The sequence below is a fragment of the Cupressus sempervirens genome, chromosome 10 (genome assembly GCF_028749045.1).
Source record: "Cupressus sempervirens isolate cs-2001-9-10 chromosome 10, ASM2874904v1, whole genome shotgun sequence".
Classification (NCBI taxonomy): domain Eukaryota; kingdom Viridiplantae; phylum Streptophyta; class Pinopsida; order Cupressales; family Cupressaceae; genus Cupressus; species Cupressus sempervirens.
Window position 1 is genome coordinate 782,359,840 of NC_143127.1, and position 27,630 is coordinate 782,387,469.

At 33.3% G+C, this 27,630-nt stretch overlaps 1 pseudogene; it reads left to right on the forward strand.

The window, feature by feature from the left end:
- The first annotated feature begins 8,497 nt into the window (after window positions 1-8,497).
- On the forward strand, window positions 8,498-10,759 carry LOC149536214 (auxin transporter-like protein 1 pseudogene; annotated as a pseudogene).
- The last annotated feature ends 16,871 nt before the right edge of the window (window positions 10,760-27,630 follow it).

Here is a 27,630-nt window from a genome sequence, read left to right on the forward strand (position 1 = left end):
ATATGTTGTTGTGAAATGGGTCGAAATGGGTCATGGGTTAACATATGATACCTTTTGACAAATTTGAGCAAACCAAATGGGTCCCTGGGGTTCCTAGGGCCCCTAGGGACATATGTTGTTATGAAATGGGATGAAAGGGGTCATAAGTTATCCTATGACACATTTCAATGCATTCGAAGTAACGAAATGGGTCCCTAGGGGTCTTAGGGACCTTAGAGACATATGTTGTCATGAAATGTGTTGAAAGGTGTCATAGGTTAACCTATGACCACTTTCGACACATTTGAACCAACCAACTTGGTCCCTAGGGGCCCTAGGTGTTGGAATGCCTTAATGGAAAGAATGCTTTTGAGAGTGGGGGTGATCAGAAGTACTAGCTTTTGACCTATTTTTCTCAAACCCTTAATAACATATTATTGTAAATGAACATGCATGCATATCAACATTAAGCAATTATGAGAAACACATATGCATCATCACATAACACTTGAGATTTTGGTAACTCAGAAACCCTCCAGGAATAAGAAGGTAAAACTGGGGTGGGGATGATACCCACAAAATCACTGCAGCAATAATGTTTGACCACTTATGATGGTTTGCCCTGTTAAAGGCCTACCCTATTAAAGGCTTTACACTATATCAATAGTGACCTAGTTAAAGGATTTACAAACACTTTACATGAAGTGTTACCCTGTTAAAGGATTTAATCACCTATTTAAAGGATCAACAAAATAGTTGTTAAGCTAACCTATCTCCATAGGGTTTCCTTTCTAATACAATTGCTAGAGAGTATTAGGTATAATAAACTTGATGGCTTACAGTCCTTGATTACTGAATTCAAGCACTTGATCTACTTTTTCTAATCTTGATTCTATGAAATCTAATGTCTGTTCGTATATCTTGCTTAGTTCTGATCAATTGAATGTTTAACTCTTGCTCTCTTCGTCTAAATCTTTTACTCTTCACTCTGAACTCCACTAGAGTTTTTCATTCATTCCTTCATTCATCTATATGATTTAATGAAATTTTTTCTTCCTTATAAAGACATTCAAAGACTTAGGGTTAGACATGGATCTACGATCCATATTGAATCTTAGTTTCTTGCTCCTTCCTTGCACTTTCTATTATTGGTTGCATGCCTTCTCCATTTTTCTTATTGGTTGCATGTAGATTGCATAGGAAATATAAAAGATTCGATCTTATCATTTAAATCTTTCAAGACTCATCATATCTCAGCTATAAAAATGGTTTCCATCTAAATTATTGAAGTTACAAACTCATATGTGCATTCTATGTTACTCAGCACTTACTGATTTCTGATGCTCAGCATCATCTATGACTCGACACCTGTATCATGCTCAGCACTTGAAGTCACTTAGCACTTGATCTTCACTTGACACCTGAAGCCTACTCAACATGTGAAGATCACTCGGCACCTGATGGATTCCCTGACTCGGCAGAAGCTGTGGCTCGGCATACATAGTGTACTTGGCTTCAATGTAGCAAGTGGTTAAGTTGTGTTGTCACTCAAATGTCAAAACCATTCTGAGACTAACACTAGGGCCCTTAGGTACATATCTTGTCATTAAATATAGTGAAGTTGTCATAGGTTAACCTATGACCCCTTTCTACGTCCTTAGGGGTCCTAGGGCCCCTAGGGACATATGTTGTCATGAAAGGTGTTGAAAAGTGTCATAGGTTAACCTATGACCCCTTTCGATGCATTGGAACCAACCAGATGGGTCCCTAGGGGTTGTAGGGACCCTAGCGACATATGTTGTCATTAAATGCATTAAAAAGTGTCATAGGTTAACCTATGGCCGCTTTTGATGCATTAAGACCAACCAAATGGGTCCCTCGGTGTCGTAGGGCCCTTAGGGATATATGTTGTCATAAAATGCATCAAAAGGGGTCATAGGTAAACCTATGACCTCTTTCGACATAATGGAACCAACCAAATGGGTCACTAGTGGGCTAGGGCCCCTAGTGACCCATTTGGTTTGTTCTAATGCGTCGAAAGGGGTTTGGGTCCTAGGGCCACTAGGGATGCATTTGGTTGATTCCAATGCATCAAAAGGGGAACCAACCAAATGGGTCCCTAGGGGTGCTAGGGTCCCTAGGGGCATATGTTATCATGAAATGTGTGAAAAGGGGTGATAGGTTAACCAATGACCTCTTTCGATGCATTAGAACCAACCAAATGGGTCCCAAGGGGTCTTAGGGTCTCTAGGAAAATATGTTGTCATGAAATGGGTCGAATGGGGTCATAGGTTAACCTATGACTCCTTTCGACGCATTCGAACCAACCAAATTGCTCCTTAGGGGTCCTGGGACTCCTAGGGATATATGTTGTCATGAGATGGATCGAAAGGGTTCATAGGCCTTTCCATGCATTCAAACCAACCAAATGGATCCCTATTGGTCCTAGGGCCCCTAGGGACATATTTTGTCATGAAATGCATCAAAAGTGGTCATAAGTTAACAAATAACCCCTTTAGAAATCCCTAGGGGTCCTAAGGCCCCTAGGGACATATGTTGTCATGAAATGTGTCAAAAGGGATGATAGGTTAGCATATCACCCCTTTCAACACATTCAAATGAACCAAATGCATTGCTAGGGGTCCAATGGGCCCTTGGGACATATGTTGTCATGAAATGCATAGAAGGGGTAATAGATTAAGCTATGTCCCCTTTCGATGCATTTAAACCAAGCAAATGGGTCCGTAGGGGTCCTAGGGCCCCTAAGGACATAAGTTGTTATGAAATGCATCAAAATGGGTCATAGTTTAAACTATGATCCCTTTCGACTCATTGGAACCAACCAAATGGGTCCTTAGGGGTCCTAGGGCCCTTGGGGATATATGTTGTCAGAAATGAATTGAAAGGGGTCATAGGTTAACCTATGATCCCTTTCAACACATTATAATTAACCAAATGGGTCCCTAGGGGTCGTAGGACCCCTAGGGACATATGTTGTCATGAAATGCATCGATAGGGGTCATAGGTAACCTATGACAACTTTCAACGTCCCTAGGGGTCCTAAGGCCCCTAGGGACCCATGTTGTCATGAAATGTTTCAAAAGGGGTCATAAGTTAACCTATGTCACCTTTCAACACATTCAAACCAACCAAATGGGTCCCTAGAGGTCCAAAGGCACCTACAGACATATGTTGTCATGAAATGTGTATAAAGGGGTGATAGGTTAATGTATGACCCCTTTTGATGCATTAGAACCAACAAAATGGGTTCCTAGGGGTTCTAGGGCCCCTAGGGACATATGTTATTATGAAATTGGGTCTCTAGGGGTCGTAGGACCCATAGGAACATATGTTCTCATTAAATTGCATCAAAAGGGGTCATAGGTTAACCTATGGCCACTTTTGATGCATTCAAACTGACCAAATGGGTCCCTATGAGTCCTAGGACCCCTAGAGAGATATGTTGTCATAAAATGCATCAAAAGGGGTCATAGGTGAACCTATGATTACTTTTGACACATTCGAATGAACCAAATGGGTCCTTAGGAATCGTAGGGCCCATAGGGACATATGTTGTCATGAAATGCATAGAAAGGGGTCACAGGTTAACCTCTGACCCCTTTTGATGCATTGGAACCAACCAAATGGGTCCCTCGGGATGCTAGGACCCCTAAGGACATATGTTGTCAGGAAATGCATCGAAAGGGGTCATAGGTTAACCTACAACCCCTTTCGATGCATTAGAACCAACCAACTTGGTTGCTAGGGGACCTAGGACCCCTAGGGACATGTGTTGTCGTGAAATGCATCAAAAGGGGTCATAGGTTAACCTACGAACTCTTTCATAACATTCAAACCAACCAACTTGGTCACTAGGGGCCCTAGGACCCCTAGGGACATATGTTATCATGAAATGTGTTGAAAGGGACCATAGGTTAACCTATGCCACCTTTTGACATATTCAAACCAACCAAATGGGTCTCTAGGGGTCTTAGGGCCCCTGAGGACATATGTTGTCATGAAATGTGTTGAAAGGGGTCATGGACCCATTTCATTGGTTCGAATGGGCTCCCTAGGAGTCCTAAGGCCCCTAGGGACATATGTTATCATGAAATCTGTAGGTTAACCTATGACCTCTTTTCATGCATTACAACCAACCAAATTGGTCCCTAGGGTTTGTAGAGCCCATAGGGACATATGTTGTCATGAAATGGGTCGAAAGGTGTCATAGGTTAACCTATGACCACTTTTGATGCACTAAAACCAACGAAATGGGTCCCTAGGGGTCCTAGGACCCCTAGAGACATATGTTGTCATGAAATGCATTGAAAGGGGTCATAGGTGAACCTATGACAACTTTCGGTGGATTCGAATGAACCAAATGGGTCCCTAGTTGTCGTAGGGACTATAGAGACATATGTTGTGATGAAATGCATAGAAAGGGGTCATAGGCTAACCTATGACCCCTTTCGATGCATTGGAACCAACCAAATGGGTCCCTAGGGGTGCTAGGACCCCTAGCGACATATGTGTTTATGAAATGCATCGAAAGGGGTCATAGGTTAACTTACGACCCCTTTCGACGCATTCGAACGAACCAACTTGGTTGCTAGGAGCCCTAGGACCCATAGGGACATATGTTGTTGTGAAATGCATTGAAAGAGGTCATAGGTTAACCTATGACCCCTTTCGACGCATTTGAACCAACAGAATGTGTCCCTATACATTAATATATTATATTTATAGATCATAATACTAATAATAATATAATATAATAATTAGATATATATATTATATTTAATAATAATAGTAAAAATCATAATAATATAATAAAATAATCATATATATATTAATATATTATATTTATAGGTCATAATAATAATATCAATAATAACATGTATTACTATATTATATTTAATAATAATAGTAACAATCATAATAATATAATATAATAGTCATATATATATATAATCATATATATTACTCATATATAATAATTAAATTTGTTCACATTGCCCACACTTTCCAAATTTTGACTTCCCTCCAAAATTTGGCCATCCATTTCAGGTACCCGATATAATATCGGGTGCTACCTAGTGTTTTGAAACCCTAAGGATTACCCCTCCCAAACAATTAAAAATTTTAAAAAAGAAAAAACCTTCAAAGAAAAAAGCATTATATTTAATTATTTAAATAATCAAATATTAATATTTACAAAATAATTAAAAATCACACTTTTAATATGTTCTTTCAAATAATTAATTCTTTCATTCCAAAAGGATTAATTATTATTATTATAATTTGATATTGAAGGTCAAATGATAAATGAAGTTGGTGAGGTAAGGTAAATGTAAAAAAAGAATTTGACATAATTAGTTCTTTAAAAAGAATTAATTATTTTTGTGAAATGAAATTGTAAAAGCTCTTGGGCAATTGATTAAAGTTGATAAAAGATGTAAAATAATTAATTTTCTTATAAGAATTAATTATCATAGTAAGGTACCAAAGAAGACAATAGAAGTTTGGTAAGAAGTTGTCATGGTTGTCCAACTTCTTAGAAAAAAGTTTTAATAGGGGCAAAACATTTGTAAAGGGTTCTTCTTCTCGGATCTACAAGTTCTACAACTGCTTCAGGGAGAAGAGATTTCTATTTTTTAATAAGGGAAGAGAGATTTGTTTTGTAGTCTGATTTTAATGGAGGGATGGGATAATACTATTCTTATTCTATTATATTTCTAAAATAAAGAGGATATGCATGTGTTTGATCCTATGGTTTGAACACTCATATTTCTAGTTTAAAAGATCTTATGGTCTTTTATTTCCTATTTTAGACACAGTCATGTTTATTACACTAGATTTGTTATGTATGTAATCTTGTGGTTGATGTACTCACATTTTTGCATAATGATATCTATAACCCCTCTTAACACTTTTGCAATGTAATGTGGGAAGTTTAATAAGAAATCATAAGGTTATTTATTTGTCTTCCTTCTTTAATCATAGATTTGGTAATCACATTCACCTCATGTTGATGGGGGGGTGTTAGAAATCCTTTTGTGTCTTCAAGTTAAAGACACAACTAGATATCACATTCATTGAATATCTTTTATGAGGGAGTTGTACCTATCAATTCAGAGGAGGATTATCAATGAAATGATAATCTATCCAATTGTTAGTACATGTTTTCCTTCTTGCAAGGTGTATTGAGTCATATTTTGTAGTTCTTGTTGAAGGGAAAAAATAGTTTACTAATAGTTTTCTTTTTTGACAAACCTTCTAAGAATGGTTTACTAATAGTTTACTAAAAATTTGACAATTTTCCAAGAAGAAGATCTTCTAGTACCTCTTGTGATTGAAAGAAACCACTGTGATATGGTTGAAGCATATCATCTGCATGCTGAGTATGGTGATGAGGACTGTCATGAAGCCACACCCACTGAAAATGATTCTTTGGATATGGTAGAAGAACCTGGCTTGCATACTAAAAATAATGATCAACATCTTCCTCAGTCATCTGATATGATAACTTGCTTGGGTTTTCCACTGAGGGGAAACTGGGTGATAATTAGCTACATGAAAGCTCATCATTAGTTGTGTCATTGTAGGAACTTGAATCTTTTTCTTTTAAAATATCTAATGTTGTCCTAGCTATTGGTGATAATTGGGAAAATGTGATAAATCAACATAAAAAACAAGGTGGCTATTGTCTTGATACAAAGAGGGAAATTGAAATCTATCATCTTTATTAGACCTCTCAAGGAGAAAGATTAGATCTTGAATTACCACATTAGCAAGAACAACCTCCAAAGGGCATTGTTGAGGTTGAATCATGTAAGAACTTATTGTTAGGTGTTTTCTTTTCAAAATTAGAATCTTTTAGATTTGATACTTTTGATATATATTCAGTTAGCTGCTCTGATCAAGAAAGTCTAATAGTTAATCAAGATCAAAAAACACTTAAGGGTGGTAATGCTAAAATAGAAAATTTCTTGCATGCTGATTATGAATGCTTCCATTTTGGTTACATAGGGATTAGTGAAAAGTTTCCATAGCATAAAACACGAAAGGTTCTTTAAAATATTAAGGTGAAAACTATTGGGAATCCTTTCATTTTCATGATGAGTTTATGTGCAAAGCTTGAATTTGAGTCTTGTTAGGCTGGTCATAAAGGTGTGTGAGATATGAATCACCTCATTAAAAATCATGTTAGTAAGCTACAACCAAATTTCTTTGGAGCTGAATAGTTATTTGGAACCAACATACTGATTTAAGAGTTGCTCCAAAATATGATGTTTGAATCTATTCTTTTATCCACTGCTCGATGGTTGCTTGGAGTGGTGCATCTCATTTTCCAGCCACTTTTTCATATTAGTATATATTTCTCTCAACTAGTTGATTTTTTTCCATGAGCAGCCAGGTACATTATTCTGAGTATGGGCTGGTTGCCCTATTCTTTGTACATAAAGTTTTTGTTGTGGTTAGTTGAAGTTTTTTTGTTAGTTTTTCTTGCTGGTAGTGTAGGTGTTTTTGTTGTTTCCCTTCAATAAAGTTGCATCAGCTTTGAGCCCTTCCCTTCCCTTGAGTCAATCCATTTTAAGAAAAAATTTTAGAAATAAAGACCCTCATGAATTGATTAGCAACACTCCATACTCACCCAGTTGTACTATCCAAGTTTCAATTTTAAATCTCAGCATGTAGTTTCAAAATTTAGTTCAAGGCTTGAAGATTCAAATTCAAGTTTAGGTTCAGTATGCGAGTGATGACTGTACAGGCATATAAGTGGACAAGCTTTAGCATTTCTCTTTTGCATTATATTTTCAAAATTTTAGGGTTTACAGATTTTGTTCATGGTGGATAGCTTATATGGCAAAGTTACATTTACCTTTTGAAGATGGTTAATATGTGGATCCTTCATTAATATTAATATTCAAGGATTTTATTCAATATTTTGCACTCAATAATTTCACACCCTTACAAGGCTAAATGTGCAGAAAAACATTTGGGAGTGGTGATGATAAAATGTTGAATAAAGGTGCAGGTCTCAAATGTTGAATATTGTGATGATAATTGCTGCTAATACAAAAGTTACAAAAATATAGTTTACAAAAGATTCATGTAAAACCAATCATGTATAGTGGACATTAATTATTCACATAGATATAGGTATCTTTTTCTATGCCAACAAAATATCGAGTGTGCATATAGCACCATCTTCTACAACTGTGGTGAATGGAAGACTCTTAGATACCAAGGAAAAAATATGGTATGATGCATACAATCTCTTGAGAATGTCCACTTACAAGTTTCGTGAGAAGGATCCAAATACCAAGGAAAATGACATGAAATATTATGTAATAGTTTCAAAGCTTGGACACTAAATGTAGATGTTTTGATAGAATATCCAATCCATTGAAGTATTCAGGCTTCAATTCCATGGAGATCCTACAACTGTGGAAGCACTGAGTTGTTTGACCATGTGCCAAAATTGACTGGTGTATTTTGCAAAGAAGGAATTGTCATGGTTCAAGTTGCCCACAAGTTGAGAGAATCTGATCCGTAATAGGATTTTCAAATGATAGCCATTTCTAGCATCATTTTTCAATCATGAAGTCTTGCACTTAAAATGTGCTAAGCCTAAGTAAGGTGGTGACGAGACTATAACAATACCAAATGATTATAGTGAAGATTTTAGTGAAGATCGTATGGAGCTTCTGGAGCATCTGAGAAAATTGAGAAGTGGTTTGAGGTGTTGGATGGTCTTCTGGGACCCTACTGGAAAGCAGTAGGTCTAGCCTTCAATTGTACATTCCTTTTATTCAAATATGTCATATAGCTCATCGTATGTTCAAGAAACATTTATTACATAAACAATCACTTGGACAAGCATACTTGGATGTATATATTTGGTACCCGCTATGAAACTATAGTTTTTATACCATCCTTTCATAATTATATGCTCTATTATTTATTGGGGCTTAGAATGACCTCTTATACTACTTGGTATTTGACCATTGCTTCTCTTGTTCATGGGTAGGTAGAAGGAGAGGCGCATTCAACTCCAACTTTAAAGGTTCTATATTTCACTGGGGCTACAAATATCGTCTACACTTTTGGAGGTCATATAGTTACAATGGAAATAATGCATGCCATGTCAAAGCCTCATAAATTCAAGGCAATCTACTTGCTTGCAATAGTATATGTACTTACTCAACTCTACCTTCAACAATATCTATCTACTGGACATTTGGAGATAAGCTGTTGGATCACTCAAATGTGTTCTCTTTACTACTAACATCAAGATGGAAAGACCTTGTAGTCATTCTCATGCTCATTCATCATTTTATCACATTTGGGTTTACATGTACTCCCTTATATTTTTTATGGGAGAAAGTGTTTGGAATGCATGATGCAAAGAGCATCTTCAGGAGGGCACTTGCGAGATTGCCTCTTGTGATTCCCATTTGGTTTCTTGCCATCATTTTCTCCTTCTTTGGACCCATCAATTCTATTGTTGGTACACTCCTTGTCAGTTTTATAGTGTACATTATACTAGCCATGGCTCACATGCTAACATGGATTTATAACCTTTAGCGACATCCACCCATCCTATTGATGAAGAAAATAATATGACACATGGATGAAGTTGATGTAAATGATTGACACATGGTTGTTCAATACTGCCATAATATGCTATGATGCAAAATGGGGCCTACACTACTTCACAAATTGTTGAGATGCTAATGTACATTGTGAGAATGAGGAGAACAAATATTTTGAGGATGGCATATTCACATGTGCAATATAAAGATGGTTCAAGGGCTTGTTGATAGTGTCAAAGATGTTGTTCGAAGACTGGGGCTTGAGTGGGAAAAATGGCTTAAAATCTTTTCCAATTGTCATGGTTGGTGATGTACTTGAGCTTGAGGGGAGAAACTAGATGAAGAAGAAAATGTGAATGAGTCAGAACCCTGCTTCATTGGAGAAAGCATAAGAGGAGGTTGATAGAATACTACAAGGAAGGAGCCTATAATTTGCAGATATGAGAATACAATGATAAATGAATCTACAACCCAAGGAATCAAGCACTTGATAGCAGTAGACAGAGATCCTGGACTTCTCTACACCCTGGCATATAGTGTAGCCCCCGAGGAGAGCCAGTGTTACCTAGGGTTTTGAAACCCTAAATATTACCCCTCCCAAAAAATTAAAAAAATTAAAAAAGAAAATACCTTCAAAGAAAAAAGCATTATATTTAATTATTTAAATAATTAAATATTAATATTTGCAAAATAATTTAAAATCACACTTTTAATATGTTCTTTCAAATAATTAATTCTTTCATTCCAAAAGAATTAATTATTACTATTATAATGTGATATTGATGGGAAAATGATAAATGAAGTTAGTGGGGTAAGGTAAATGTAAAAAAAGAATTTGAAACAATTAATTCTTTAAAAAGAATTAATTATTCTTGTGAAATGAAATTGTAAAAGCTCTTGGGCAATTTATTAAAGTTGAGAAAAGATGTAAAATAATTAATTCTCCTATAAGAATTAATTATCAAAGTAAAGTGCCCAAGAAGAAAATAGAAGTTCGGTAAGAAGTTGTGGTGGTTGTCCAACTTCTTCAAAAATTTATTTAGTAGGGGCCAAACATTTGTAAAGGGTTCTTTCTCAAATCTGCAAGTTCTACAATAGCTTTAGGGAGAAGAGATTTCTATTTTGTAATAAGGGAAGAGAGATTTGTTTTGCAGTCTAGTTGTAATGGAGGGATGGGATAATACTATTGTTATTCTATTATGTTTCTAAAATAAAGATAATATATGTGTGTTTGATCCTGTGGTCTGTACACACATATTTCTAGTTTAAAAGATCTTATGGTCTTTTATTTCTTGTTTTAGACACAGTCATGTTTATTACACCAGATTTGTGATGTACATAATCTTACGGTTGATGTACTCACATTTTTGCATAATGATATCCGTAACCCCTCTTAACTCTTCTATAATGTAATGTGGGAAGTTGAATAAGAAATCATATGGTTATTTAGTTTTCTTCCTTCTTTATTCATAGATCTGGTAATCACATTCTTCTGATGTTGATGGGTGGGTGTTAGAAATCCTTTTGTGTCTTTGGGTTAAAGATACAATTAGATATCACATTCATTGAATATATTTTATGAGGGAGTTGCACCTCTGAATTCAAAGTCAGATTATCAATGAAATGATAATCTATCCAATTGTTAGTACATTTTGTCCTTCTTGTCGGGCATATTCAGTCCTATTTTGTAATTCTTTTTGAAGGGAAAAAATTATTTACTAACTTTGGGTATCCAATTTGGGATTGGATACTTGATATGAGATCAAGTACCCAAAATATTGGCATGCTTTTTCGAACATATTCTCTATCACCGTAGACTCAACAATCATGTTATTTGCAGTCCATTTTCATAGATTTGGAGAAAACTAATTTTTTGGGGCCCATATGATAAAAAAAGGTTCTATAAAGTATGATTAGGTGTTTGATACTATTATCTAAATGGGGAGAAATAGTCATTGAAAGGATAAATGTAAAATGAAGGTATCAAATGAAGACATTTCACCATATAGGGAAAGGGACAAGCTAAATCACTGAAGGAAGAGACAAGGTATGGTAAATGTGAGTCAAGTTGATGATGTATTAATCAAAGATGAAATCATAGAGTTAGATAATGAATATGCACAGTTGGGGAATGAAAATGTACCAATTAATAACGATAATGTTGGGATTGAAAATTTAGAGAATGAAATGCTACAAGGTCATAATGTAAATTGCATGATTGACCATGTCAAAAATGACAATGCACATGAATATTACATATCTCGTAATTATAATTAAAATGAAGATTAAAGAACACCAAAATATATAATTCAAATTGATCAAACAATTATTACTAATTTGAAAGGGAAAAAATAAAAAAGAAACATTCAGTTATGGGCTTCAAGACTATATAAAATGTTTTTTGATAACAAGATAGTGGTGGAGCAATGTCAACTTTTTATTCACTTATTAAAGATGCAAAAGATGAGACCTATGCTTTCCAAATTGAAGATTCATTTCAATAAAAAATTGGAAAGAAATGACATTATTGTGAAGAATCTTTTCAATGCTCTGAATACCATTGGGAAAAATAACAAGGAGAAGGATAAGAGAATTGGTCAAAGGGTTATTACAACCTCTTTGGTAAGTCATCATTTGAGAAAGGGTAGATATATGAGACAAAAATGTATTGACTTGAACCTAAATCATACTACTTTTAGAAGAGCACTTAGTAGATGAGAGAGAATTGATGATCATCTTCAAAATGAAACATGAGCTTTTGGTGGGATACTTCTACATTTTGATAAGAAGCTATTTAATGATGTGAAGGAAGAAATTAGACAATTTTGGCACTCTAGCTCAAGAGTATCACCCAATGCTAAAGATGCATTAAAGTTGGAAATTGGCATCAGAGAACACACACTGCATCCTAAACATTATTTGGAGGTAAGTCAAACTATGTTCAAACAATTTAGAGAGAGTCATCCAAGATTACATATATCACAATGGGCTTTTGAATCTTTGAAGCCATTTTATTGTGTGCCACTTAAAAGTTGAAACATGTTGTTGCAAATATCATGTTTAGTGTTCTATCCACCATGACCTATTATGCTCCATCCGTTCTACTTTTCATAGTCAAGAAATGTTGGAGAATTGTGCTGCTAGTGGTCTTCCAAAATCATCAAGAGATTTGTTAGATCAATTTTAATGTCATAGAGTTGATGGTTTTTTCTTTTATAGAAATGCTTTTTTAAATGAGAAGTGTTCAGAATGTGGTGGGTTATCCAAATTTGACACATGTTTCCATGAAGGGTGTGAACAAGATCTTGGGAAGACAATAGTAAAAAAATGGTACATTAAACAATGAAATACACATTGAAGAGTGGGGGTGAGGGCTCTAGATATGAATTGGTTGCAAAAGAAATTAGTGTGGCTAGTTTTATTTTAGATTTCAAGACAAATCTTTTCTACAAGTATGCAAAACATAGTCATAGGTCTCAGTGGTTGGATCAACAATATAGAATGTGTAAGAAGACTTTTCCCATTGGCACTATTATATTAGTTGTTCACTTTACTAGGAACTACACATTACAAACTAAAAATGAGACACAATCTCAATATTACAACTCCTTTTAGATTGCTATTTTTGTCGACATAACATATAGACATGCACCTAATAGTGCAGAAGATAATTGAAAGATTATTAGAGAGTACCATTTTTATATGAGTGATGATGGATCTCACTCTCATGAGTTTGTTCAACATTGTTTCGAGATTTTTTTTGATCTCTTATAGGAGCATGCAATTGCTATGGATATACATATCATTTGGTTAGATAATCACATAGGTCACTTCAAGAATGCTCTCATATTTTATTGGTACTATATATATTTGGACATTTTTGGAATTTGACCATGAGAAAGGGGAACATAATGGAGCAGGGGCATGTGTGAAGAGAGCTCTAGTTAAGGAGCAATTAAATGTTTTACGAGTAGAGCTTCTTGATGCTCATAGCTTTGTTGATTGGTGTAGCTCAACATTATCATAGGGGGGACACTTGATTTACACATGTTCTTTCATTTGGCTGAGGAAGTGTCCATAGGTGATAGATCAGATTGTGCTATAGTGAGAGACTCATAAAAAATGCATTCATTCTAGAGCTTTGATTCTAGTACATGGACCATTTGCACATGACAACTAGCTTGCTTTTGTCATAGTTGTTTTCAATGTGATTGGGATAATTGTAAGTTGAGTGAGTGGGTGGACACATGGGCTCCACATTATCTTACTCCATTGTCTATCATACCCTCTATAAAAAATGATGACATGGAATTTTCACATGAGCATAACCATCTATCAGACCTTCTTTAGCTAGGACATGTCTTTGCATTGGTTGCACCACAGGGGAATACTGAGAAATTAGATTGTTGGTTAGCATGGTGTGTAAGAGGTAAAAAAAGCCTTGCACAATTGATCACATATGGTGATGGATTCACATATCCTACTATTTTAGTGGTTGTCACGGGAACATGGCTACAAACATACATTCTTAGAATGAATCGAATTACTACATTTGAAGTCTATTAGAAGTAGAAAAAAATTCTCATATATTTGCATCTTATTATAGCAACAAATGTAAAGTTGTTGAAGCATCAAGGAAGACCAAAAGTAAAAGAAATTTTCACTATTACTAATGTCGATCATGAGGCCCTATTGGAGACCCTAAAATAGAGAGAGGACCCTACTAGAACACACGACTAGGTATATGTACATCTTATGTTATTTTGTTCATAATGATTCAGTGAATTGATTATTATCTTGTTTAATATAATAAGTTACTAATTTTTTTATGATATTGGAATGTAGGTACATCATGAAGAGTAGCCATGCATGAAGACTAAAAACTAAATAAGGAGCAGAATGAAGAAAAATCTATTCTATTTTTTACACTACTTTTTTGACCCCGACGATTTTTGACACTATGATTTTTACTAGTTGTGTATTGATGTAATAATGATAAAACACTTGAGATATTGTAAATGTAAACTTTTTGATTTAACACAAGAAACAAAGATGATTTTACTTAATGCAATTTATGTGGAGGGACCTAAAAAATGATGATTTTAATACATAAGTACGACCCACAAAATACCAAATGAGGGTTTTTTGTTCTAGCCATGTGCATGCACTATAAAACTCCTTGACATTAAAAATAATATTAGGAGAGGAATCACCTCATGAAACACCTTGGGAATCAACTTGCATGAGAGCTTGGTCAATGGAGCCATTCTCTCTAGTAGCAACAAAAATTCCAGCACTAGCATCAAGTGGTGGGCCAGAGAAGGCAAAACTCATTATAAATGAAATCATATTCCTACAGTAAATGTAGAATGATGGATGGCCAAAACTAGCAAGGATTTATATGGAGGCCGTACAAATCGCAGTAGAGCTCATCACATTATAGATTAAATTTTAGCACGTGTTGTTTTCATCATTAGGAGGAATATTAAGAAAGAAAAAAAAAAAGATAAAATAAGGAGGAATATAGTTATTTAACAATTTATGTATATTACTTATAAATACATTCCTCATATGTCTCTATACTAGTTTAATATTTAACTTCATAATAATGTCATATTAACCCAAATGGTTTATTTAGTCCTAATAATAAGCAGTGGCTTCATATACTCAAAGGATCTCATTTTAATTGAGTGAGCTCATCTTGGTTAAATAAAAGATTTAATTATTATTTAAATGTTTTGAAGGAAAATAGTTTTATGCATTATTAGACCTTCGATCAATTTTAAATTAATAAGATGTACACTTTTCATTTAGAAATTAATAAATAGAATAGTTTATTTTTTATTAAACCTTATTGTTTATTTCAAGTAGTATAAAATAGTTTAATTTTTTATTAAACCTAAATTATTTGTTCAAATAGTTTGGATGAATAATTTTTTTGTATAGTTTAAAGTTTTACATTATAATTTTTGGAAATGTATGGTGGGCTAGGTGACTGAGATGAGGGTGAATCAAGAACCAATAAAACTTTAACTTGTATGAACCAATCAATCATTCATAAACTAATCTGATCTAATTGCATACATGAAATATTGAAAGGAATAAAATATTCATAACCATTGACACAATATTTGATAACCGAGAAACCTTCCAAATAGAAAGTAAAACTGGGGTAGGGATGATATCAACAAACATTATTAGTACAATAAAAATTTGGTTTGTTAAGGCTTACAAATGACCACTTTTGGTTATATTCCTTGTTAGGAGCAATAAGGACTACTAAGTCCATCTTTTGAAAGGATTTATACAATATAATGAAGTATGTACTCAGTTAGGAGATTCTGCATAAGACTACTAAGTTCACCTTGTTAGAGGATTTTGACTAATGCACCTATTAGGATGAACCAATGGCTGATCTCTGCTCTGCAACTCAGATTTTTGAATGAGATTCCTTTGATATAGAATGACCACCTTAATGTGATGGATGAGACTATACTTTTCCTTATATTTCTTTTAGCCTTCAAACTCACATACTCTTAATATTTCATTCACTGTTGGATATGAAAAGATATCTAACATATATACCAATCTAAAGAATTACCTTCTAGATTCATCTAAAATATTATAATTATTATTTTTCACTAAGTCAGCTCAATGTTTAAACTCAGGTTCAGATGTCCACTCGAGTGATATTCTGACACTCAACAACACAATGAACTCGAAAAACTCTAGAACTTGGTTGACACTAGTGTTCAGTTCATGTGGATCACTTGGGAGTAGGCTCAAACTTGGATATCACTGATGACTTAGCAAACACTATAGAGCTTGGATGATGCTACAATTCGGTCAACACTACTTTCCTTCTACTTAGTTTTAGCATGACTATCTTGGTCAACATTATCTTTTTGCTCTGCTCGGTTAACATTCTAACAACTTGGTTTACACTATGAAGCTCAATGAAAATGTAACCAAACACATGATCAAGTGTTTTGGCACTGATTGACAAATAATTGACCATAATGTCAATAATAATATATTTTAAAATAGTATTCATAATGATCACTTGGGGTAAAATTTCAAGAAAGAGAACATGATGCATTACAATAAAGAGATGACAACCATATATACACTATTATTAAAGATTATTTATTATCAATGATAGAATGTAAAATAATAACTTGTCAATTAATTATTTTTAATGAATACTTTAGAATATCTTAGATGAATATTATGTTAGATAATGACAATTGTACTCAATATATTCTTAAGATAATGAGATCAATGTCCTTAATGATTAAATGATTACTTTCTTATTAATCATTATACTCCAACACCACCCCTAATATTAATTGAAGGACAAAAAAATGTAATAGTAAATATAATGATGGATATATTGATGGGCCTCAAATACATGGCTTAATGAGTTACATATATATAAATACATGTAAAATCCTCATAATTAAAAATGAGAAGCAAAGTAAATCAAACAAAATATTATTCAAAATTTAAAACCTTAAATAAGATTACTAGTGATTGATAGAGTTAAAGAGTTAGGAGAGTCTCCATAGTTCTCCTTCTGTATTCCTATATGTGTTGGGTGAAAATATGTCCAATAAAGCACATGTTTGTGATCATCAATATTAAGATAAATAATTGATCTCTATAAATTTTTTGAGTTGATATAATCTTAGGTACATTTTCCTTATCAACGAATCAATAGAAAAAGAAAATAATTGAGCCAAATTCATTGTCAAGTACCGTCATTATTTTATCCTTGCATAATAAATCCTCTAATACATATAGAAAAGAACTCATGAAGAAACTATATCATACACATAAATATCTTTAACTATGCTATAATTAAAATTTACTAAACATAATTTGAAATTAAAAAATAGTAAATTTAATAGATATATGAAAAAATCCTTTAAAATAGTGAACAGATAAATCTGATTAGTGTTGAAGTATATTTTAAATATTTCTAAATACTAGATATATGGAAATACAAAAATGTAAGATTTTTCAAAATTTGATTTGATTTGAAGAAAGTATTTATAAGGAAGGGACTATTCATAAAAAAAAAAAATTTAAATTTAACTTTTGTTTTGATGTTGGCAAGGAGAGCAGACTTCCTAAAAGGACTATAGTAATATTAAAATGATATTAGTAGTAGAATATATTTTCTTCCAGCAATTTATTTTCCTCACCCACTAGAGAATACCAAGGATGCACAAAAGAAAAATCTTAAGAATATTCCCTAGTTTTGCATATGTAGAAAATATATAATAATGGGACAATCGATCATTCTACCTTCTATGTGGCACAGTTAAAAAGAAATGTTGTAAAGGTTGAGAAATATTTGTAAATTTTACTAGTGTCTTATTAGTCTTTTACTGTAAATTTAATTTGTCATTGATTAGCGATGATATCATTAGGGGGCAATGATATATATTTAGAGGTTTTCCAACATACTTATCTAGCCAAAGAATTTTTTTATTAAAAAAGGGGCGATAATGACAAAAAAAAATGTTAAATGTTTTAAAATTGAAACTTATGAACTAGAATAAATTAATTAATGAGCAAAAACTAAAGCCCTATCCTTTACAGCTTGCATATCAAAGTCAAAAGAATCACATGGACCTCTCATAGACTTTAGACAACACCTACATGTGGCCTCATATTTTTTTCTTATCCATCCATACTCTCCAATTCCACATCTAGCATGCTTGTCTATGGATGAAAAAACCTCTGAGTGACATGCTTCTATGGATTCTCTTACTCTATCTTAATGATGGTGTACCCATGAATCTTATGCCCTAGCTAGGAAAGTAGGAAGTGAATGCATGAAAGGAGCACATTCACCATGGTAACATAGTGTTAGAATGACTAGATTAATTGAGATGGGGTAGGGGAGTGAATCATTTATCCTTAGATATAGATCAACCATTTCAACTTTAACCAACTTAAACAAACTCATAAATCCACTAGGGCAATATAGAAACTTATTAGTAATTCAACTTATTCATCACATCATTTATGTCTTTTCTTAATATATGTTGAATAATACCAGTAAATAAAATGCATCATGGAAACAAAATTCATAGAAGTATAACACCAAGATTTAAATTGGAAACCCAATTTGGGAAAAAACACCAAGTAGCATGCTACCATTTTTCACTCTTCTAAAGTGAGCTTGGTTAAGAGTCAACCCTATTAAAGGTTATAAAACACACTGTTATAGGTGATTGTTTTAAAGGATTTAATCATCCTATTAGGAGTAGCCTTATTAGAGGTCTTTAGGTCATTCCATTAGAATGTCACATTCATTAAAAGTATTACAATATGACTATTAGGTCAAGCTTGATTAAACAATTTTATTGCCACAATGGTTAGAAAGTAAAAGCTAGGTTTGATCTTATAAAACATAACTCTTTGCAAATTTAGATCTCCATTCAGCTCATTTCTGGTTCATTGACTAGACTTCATTAAATACTATATCTTTGATATTCTTGAAATCTCTTTAAGAAATAATTCTTCGCCAACTTTTTACTTTCTTCTACTACATTTTTATTCATAGGCACTTCATAAATTTTCTAATCAATAACCATAAAACATCTCTTGTTCCTCCTTTAAATAGATGGGTTTGATCTTTTACCACATAAACATCATCATTGATTTTAAGGTTTGATTAGATCCATTGAATCTGTTCATCATTTTATCCTTCTTGTCCTTTCTTCAAACTTATCATTAAATCATCACCTTACATAGCTTAACAAACTTAATTCATGCATTATATATGTCAACTCGTCATTCTCTATCATTTACACATTTTGACTCATCTATAAAATTAACCGTGTCGACCTCAAAAATCAATTATTTTACAAATTGTTAATTTTCTAACACTCAATCATCAATATGTTCTTCATCTTAGTTACCATAGTGTATCTCAATCTCTATTGATTCTATTTCACCTGGCTTACACTAGCTTGCTTTGATTTCTCTATGATTTTTCATTACTTATGTTTTTCCTTCATCTTGCTTGACTATTACTAAAACTTTGCTAATAAAGTTTTCTTGACTTAACATAAGTTCCTTAATCTTCTGCTTCAACTTCTTCCTTGACCTAGTAAATAGTCACTTGGTCAAGCTTAATGTTTTACTCAACAACTCTTTTACACTTCAACTCATCTATCTTGTTCACATTATAGATGATCAAACATAATATTATCTTTTCAAAGACTAATTGATCAAATGTCCATTGTAATTCCATCAAACTTACTCCTTTTTACTCAACCACTTTACTAGCTCTTCTTATTATCTTATCTTTCCAAATCCTCTTCATCAATCAACTAATATTCCACTCTAGACTATTCAAAAATGTATTTTGCATAAGATTTGAAATTAATGAAAAAATAAAAAGTTGCTCCAATTGTAGTCTAATAATTTCTTTTGTTGGCATTAGTGGAAACACCTTTAGTTACCATGAAATAGAAAAAGTAATCTCATGATTTATCATTGTCAACTCTCTCTATGTTTTGTATTTAATCTCAATTAATATAATTAGTTTCATTCTGATTCTCATCCATGCACTTCATTATACTTCTGCCTTTATGATACCAATTATGAAATATTCATTTTAATATAAGTTTTAATGGCTTCCTCTTTGATATAACTTCATGTGCATCTTCTCCATCTCAATTTGAATGGTAAATAAACACATATAACCCTCTTATTGTAAATGGATGGTATATATCATCCTTCTCCCTCTTTCAAAATAATTCCAGAGACATTATACACTATACACATCATATCGTTTATCACTCTCTATACTTAATGATCCTTTAAATATCTCCTACTCTTTCATCTTTTACCAACTTCTAGCTTTAACAACTCATACAAATATCCTTTTCATAGGTTTAGGAAGCTCCTAAAGTGTGACCTCCTACATCAATCTATAAGCTATTATAATCATAACAATTCATGCAATGATGCATCTATTCTTAGTTTTTATCAGATAGGGAAATCACCCATAACTTACCTCTTAGATATGCAAATACATCCTTAAGTAATTCATTAGTCAATATATTATGTATTTTTTTCTTTTTGTGTATATTCCATTCCTACTTCTTTATCTTGGACTAGCTCCCTCATGTCATCATACTTAATTGAAATATGCTTAGTCTTTGTGTTCTTCACAAAATTCTTAGATATGTTTATAGAAATTGTGTTATCACAATATATTACCAAAGGTTTAGTAATCCATTCCTTCATATGTTCCAAAATTTTCTTGATCCACACAATATTTGAATAATTAACTATTATAACATCATACTATATTAGAAAGTAAAGTCTACCAACATAACTAATGGGCCAGGGGTGGGGTGGGGGGTGAAACAATTTTGTAATCAATACAAATTTTATTAATCTTATTAATTCTCAAACATGTGATCATTATAAAATAAAAACCATAAGAAGATAATCGTGCACAATAACTAGGGAAACCCTTGATTAGAGGAAAATCCCTAGTCAAGATGGTACCCACAAAATGATGTGCTAATGTATAAGTACCTTTTAAGATGATGGAATTTGTTAAGAGCCAACGCAATGCATTCAATATATATCAGTCATGTTAAGAAACATTAAATCCCTGTCAGGATATTCAAACCCCTTTTAGGAGTTGTACCAATCATGTTGGCAGTTGTGGAAGGTAGAAGGACCCACTATCCAAATAACTTTAGGGGAAAGATCACCAAACTCATTGTCCAACTACCCTTTGTATTATTCCATTCAAAAAACCTCATGTTGGAGCATCCTAGTTTAGTTAGTAATCCTGCATGTTGGATGGATTTTGGCTTTGGAGTTAAGGAATCAGTCAACACCTGAGTGGTGCTTGGTAGTCATTGGGTGTAGTGTTGGTTAGGGAGATCATTCAATAAAGGAGCTCAATATATACTATTCTTTGGTGTATATCATGGCGCTTGACATGTGAGGAACACAACAATGCTTGTAGGAGCTTAGTTGTGTTTGATTTTCAAATTGATTTCTTGTAGATATGATTGGCCAACTTGGTGCATTTAACACATGTAGCATATGATCATGATGTGGAGCAAGCATGGGAGTTTGTGTGGACCTATTTGGGTCTTGGTTATTTGTCCTAGGTCTATTTAATGGGCATTGTAAGCCTTCAAAGGAATTTGATATTTAATGTATGTTTTAGGTCATCTTGTTGCTTAAATATATATTTTATATAAGGGTTTAATTTGATTTCTATCTTTCTAGGCCAACTTTTGGCTTAGTTTGGTAAGTATAGGGTCTTGTGAAGTGTTGAATCATTATCACCTGAGATGGAGGAAGCAAGGAGTAGTTGAGAGAGGGATGTTTGTAAGAAGAAGTAGTCTTTGTGGCTTGGGAAATAAGAAGGTTTCTTGATGACTTGCGAGAACATGTTTAGATTCTCATTGAGGTTTCTATGAGATTATAGGTTTGGGCTAGCTTGTGGTTGGATTGTGCAAGGTCTTGCTGAATTAATATTGTAATTGTTTTGTATTTGGCCGTAATCCAGAAGGCCTTACAACCAGGTATGTTTGACTAAAATCTCATGATTCTATTTTAAGAATTTGAATTATTGTGGATATTAATCCTAGTATTAATGTTTATATTCTATTGTGTGGTTAATTGTTAGGGCTATGACATCTCCTTTGGGGATTCTTCTGCCTTCCACTATGTCAACTGGTCTCAAAGAAAAGGTTGATCTTGTAGGTTTGTTCCTTTGGATTTGTGAAGATCATGGAAGATGCCTTTGATAATATTGGACCCTAAGGTGATTGAAGATCTATGTGATCCTATTAAAGTGAGGATCTTTGAGAGGGTTGAAAAAGATTTAAGACCTGAGATGGAGTTGATCAAGAATGAGGTCATGAGAGCTATTGTTGGTGTACCTAGGAATGTTTGTACTAAATATGGATAAGATAAAACACTTGGAGACTTTGAACTTACTAAATCTAGCAGTGAAGAGAGAACTAGTTGCATGGAAGATAGAGTTGGATGGCTGGATACGTCTGGATCTTAGTGAAAGTTGACCCGTAAGATGAATGTTTCTAATTTCTCAGGTGCTTTGAATCTTAAAGAATTGATTGATTACATTGGTGAATTGGAAGACTACTTTGAGTTAGAGGATATTGGAGATCCACTTAGAGTGAGGATGGCACATACTAAGTGGAAATGACATGTTACTTTATGGTTGAAAGAATTGCGAAGAGATAGAGAATAAGAAGGCGAAATGAAGATCACTACGTGAAGATTGATGGTGACTACGTCGAAGGATAAGCTCTTTCCTTCTAATTATGAACTTGAGTTGTTTAAGAGGTAAAAAAATATTTTTTAAAAGGGATTTTTCTATGAAATAATATACTAAGGAATTCTACATGTTGACTATTTAGTTCAGACAAAGAGAATTGTCTAAGGAGAAGATGGGTTAGTACATTAATGGATTGAGACTCAACAATCATGTTGAAATTGGAATGTTGAATATTACTTTCATTAAGAATGCTAGTCAGTATGTTATAAAGGTTGAAGAGAAGTTGAAGAGAAGAAATCAAGGTAGTTCCTATGGAAAGAAGAAGTGGGATCACCCGATAAAGAATAAGCCTAGTGTAGAAGATGAACCAAAGCCTATTGAGCTGAGGAAGATGATGGGTAAGATTGTATTTAAAGGTAATTTTTTTTCTCATCGTGAAGAAGGAGATAGAGCTTATGAATTTTCCTAGAAGGTTGTTGATAGGAAAACTACTATGGTAAATGAAGTTAAAGACCATATTAATTAACCTAAGTGGGAAGGGGAGAATTTTTTTTCTTCACAAGAACTATTTGGTAAGAAGTAAATATAATTCAAAGGAGTAATTTTTTTTGGACACCTTGTAAGTATGATGGTAAAATATGCAATGTTATTTTAGATGGTGTTAGTATGGATACATTTTTTACTTAGGAGATGGTTCAAAACATGGTTTGAAGAGAATGAGACATCTCTATCCTTATAGGATTGGTTGGTTACAAGATGACCATCCTTTGGCACTAAGGGAGAAATTTCTTGTTGATTGCTATATTGGATAGTATGAGGACCAAGTGTTGTGATATTATTGATATGAGTAATTTTCATATATTACTTGGTAGACCATGGCAGTAAGATTCTAGGGCTATGCATGATTATGTCAAGAATATGATTACTATTCTAAAAGGTGGCAGGAAGAATTCCATGATTTCTTTGTAGAATGAAAAAATTAGGAGGAGGAACCTATATATTGGTAGTAAAATTCAGTTGAAGGATAAAAAGTATAAAAAATATATGCGGAACACTAACAAAATATGCAACAAAATATAAACGAAACAAGGGAAAGAGTGTGGAAGTTGAAGACCTGGAGGACATGTATGTAAAGAACTAGTTTGGGATTTATGTTATGAATCCTAGAAGATTTTCTTAAAGTTACTAAGAACATCTTTTTGTACATATGGTGTCTAATGTAGGAGCATCCTAGGGTAGTTAGCAATCTTGCATGTTTGAGGGATTTTCGCTTTGGAGTTAAGGACTTGATCACCAAAGGAGTCATGCTTGGTCATTATTAGCTATCATATTGGAAGAGGATCTCAACCACTAAAGGAGCTTGAAATATACTATTTCTTGGCATATACAACAAACCTCAGCATGTGAGGAACTTAGCAATGCTTCTAGGAACTTGGTCATATTTAGTTTTCCAATGGAGTTCTTATAGATTTTATTTGACAACTTGATGCATTTCATGCATGTAGCATGTGATTGTGGCATGGACTAATTGCAAGAACTCGTGCGGATTTCTTTAGGTGTTGGTTATTTATATAGGTGTATTTAATGGGTGTTGTAAACATTCTAAGGAATTTGGTATTTAATATTTATTGTAGACTAACTTCTGGCTTAAATACGTATTAAATATAAGGGTTTATTTAATTTATAACTTGTTAGACTAACTTATAGATTATTTGGTATAATTAGAGGGTCATGCAAATTTTCAGTATGGGCTAGCTTCTTTTTGGATCATGCAAGGTCTTGAAGAATTACTATTGTCATTACTTTGTATTTGGCCATACCCTAGAAGACCTTGCAACTGAGCATCTTGGATGAAAATCTTATGATTCTATTAAGAGAATTGGCATTGTTATGGATCTTTATCTCTATATTATTATTTATATTCATCTATGAGGTTAATTTTTGGGGGCTATGACATCTTCTTTGGGGATTCTCCTTCCTTTCACTACATCAATAATAAAAATTGATCAACTATCAACAAGCACCCTCTACCAAATATAATCACTATGCTCATTCATAGTGTCTCAACTATACCAAATACTTCCTACATCTCAATACTAGATCCACAAAATCACATCAAAAAAATCCCTTAGATCACTCACTCGTATGTAACTCACACTTACAATTTTCCTTCTATTTCAAAAGAATCTCACACACTTTTCTTCTCCTCATTACAAGGAAAAAAATTATCTATTATGCCAAGTCCTAAAATAATTCATTGATTTATGCTTGAAGATTTCAAACTTTACAATTATAATAGGACCTTATTAAGATAAAATAATACATGCTATGTTACATCTTTTCATAATTATATTGTACTATTGGCTCACATTCTTTGCAAATCTTTAAAATGTGCAACCTTGGACTTCACCCACTCAATTATATTATTATCAAGATGTCTTGTACCTTTGTCTAACTTCACATAACTAGATTCTATCCATGTTATAATAACCCAATTACCAAAAATCACTTCTTAGGAATTCTTTTTGTAAATTGTCTTCTATAAATCACAAATATTTATAACCAATCTTTGACTTTCTATATGTCCTCTTAGTCATAGCACTAGGACACTTTGTAGAATATTTCCTCAACTTCTCTTGATCTCATCTTCAATAAATGGATTTTACTGTCTCTATCTATATATGTTATTCTATTAGTCTTTAGTATGTTAATATCAATGATAAGCATAGTCATGTATGCAACATATAACAACTGTAACAATCATTCAAGTGCTCCAACAATGATAGTGATACAAGAGCACTGTAGGTGTTGAAGCAATCTTCCATCACCCAAAAATATATCCCTTTTGATTCTTTAATAAGGGTTGTCTCAATGTAGAGTTTTTGTTTCTGTAGGCTTGCTACTTAGTAGGTCATTCGTACAAGCTTGGAATGTCCTAATTTAATAGCTGGGTGTTCATCTTGGATATATCATCCTACTAGTTGAGTCTCAGTGTCATATCATGAGTATTCAAGGATTTATTGTACATTTTTGGTATATAATTTTGGTGTAACAACTTTAGGCTTACCATTGAAGAACTGGAGGCCAAATAGGAGCTCTAAAATGGGGTTAACTAGAGCTTGTGTGTGTTGGGCCCTTTATATCAATAGATAAGGATTCTAAAAAGTGGTTTTAATATCCAATGAAATCAATAGTTCAAAATTTATTACCTTATGAAGTTGGGTTGAGAAAACTTATCAAAATAAGTGTCAAAGGTGTACCAAGCCAGCTGTATATGTAATTTTAGAGATAGCCAATCTCAACGGTTATGTTTTAATGTCTAGAAACTTCTTGGGTGATGTAAAATTGTCAACTTAACCTGAATGATTGTACCTAAATTATTGTAAGGAAAGCGCTCATGTTGTTTTTCATATTTTATTTTAAAATTTTGTAATCATACATTTGTGGCAATAATAAGAAGCCCATATTTTGTTATCATCAATTTCTATTCTTTATTTCTTTCGATTATGTGTAGTTGGTATTAAGGGGAGCATTTTTTATTAAGTGGTATTATAGAAAGAGTCCTTGATTATGTAAATAAATCACTCCCTATGAGATAATTGCATAAGGACTGCACTTTGTCTTGAGCATGTAGATAGATTGTTGATTGTGAGGTAGTTTGCACTCGGGTATCAATAGAGATGTGAAACTGCCTCAATGAAAAGAGTGTTGTGGAAGAGACATAGGTGTTACATTATAGGGTTTTAGAGCCCTCCAGAGAAGGATGCAAGCATCGGCAAAATATATGCATAGAGGAATAAATCTTGTTGTAAGAGATGAAAGTGAGGATGAAGGAAAATAAGAATAAAATGTTAAAGAAGAGGTAGTTTTGAACCCAAAAGAAGAAATAATTTTCAAGGTCATCTTTAAGATTTGAAAAATACCTAAGTTTGAGTTTCCCACATTTTTGGGAAATTCCAACCTAGAGGAGTTGATCGATTAGATCAATGAATTGGAGGAATACTTCAAGTATCAAGATATAGAGGATTGTGATTGGGTCAAGTTTGTAAAGGAAAAACTAAAGGGACATGCTAAGATCTAGTGGAAGGAGATTCAATTGGAGTGAAATAAAAGTGGGAAAGATAATAGCATTAGATAGGATCAAATTATAGCTAATTTGAAGAGATAATTCATTCCTTTAGATTATTAGCTTTATCCACTAAAGAAAATGCAGCGGTTGAAAAAAGTGGGAAGATCTATTCAAGAGTATATTGAAGAGTTCTACCAAGTTCTTATTAGTATGGACCTTGGCAAAGGTAATAAGGAAAAAGTTTTCTGTTATCTTAATGTGTTAAGACCAAGCATCCAAGAGGATCTAAGTCTAGTTTGAATGATGAATATCAAGGAGGCATACTAGTTTTCCCTAAGAGTTGAGGAAAAGTTGAGAAAAAAGTTTGATAACAAGAAGATTGGAAGAGGTTGCAGTGGAAGACCTCGTGAATGATCTTATGGAGCCCTAAATAATGACCAAAAGAACAACAATAAGGTAAATAGTAGTAGTTAAAAGAAGAGGAAAAAAAAATCCAATTATTTCCATGATTAAAACAAGATATATCACAGACAGAGAAGAAGAGCGAAAGGATCTAGTGGTATGTGTAGGATCATGGCATTGCAAAAAGTGGCAATCTAAAAAATATGTATTTTTGAAATGGCTCAAAGACTTTCAAAATTTATTCTAACTTTCTTCCCACCCATCCTAATACCAAACTAAAATAT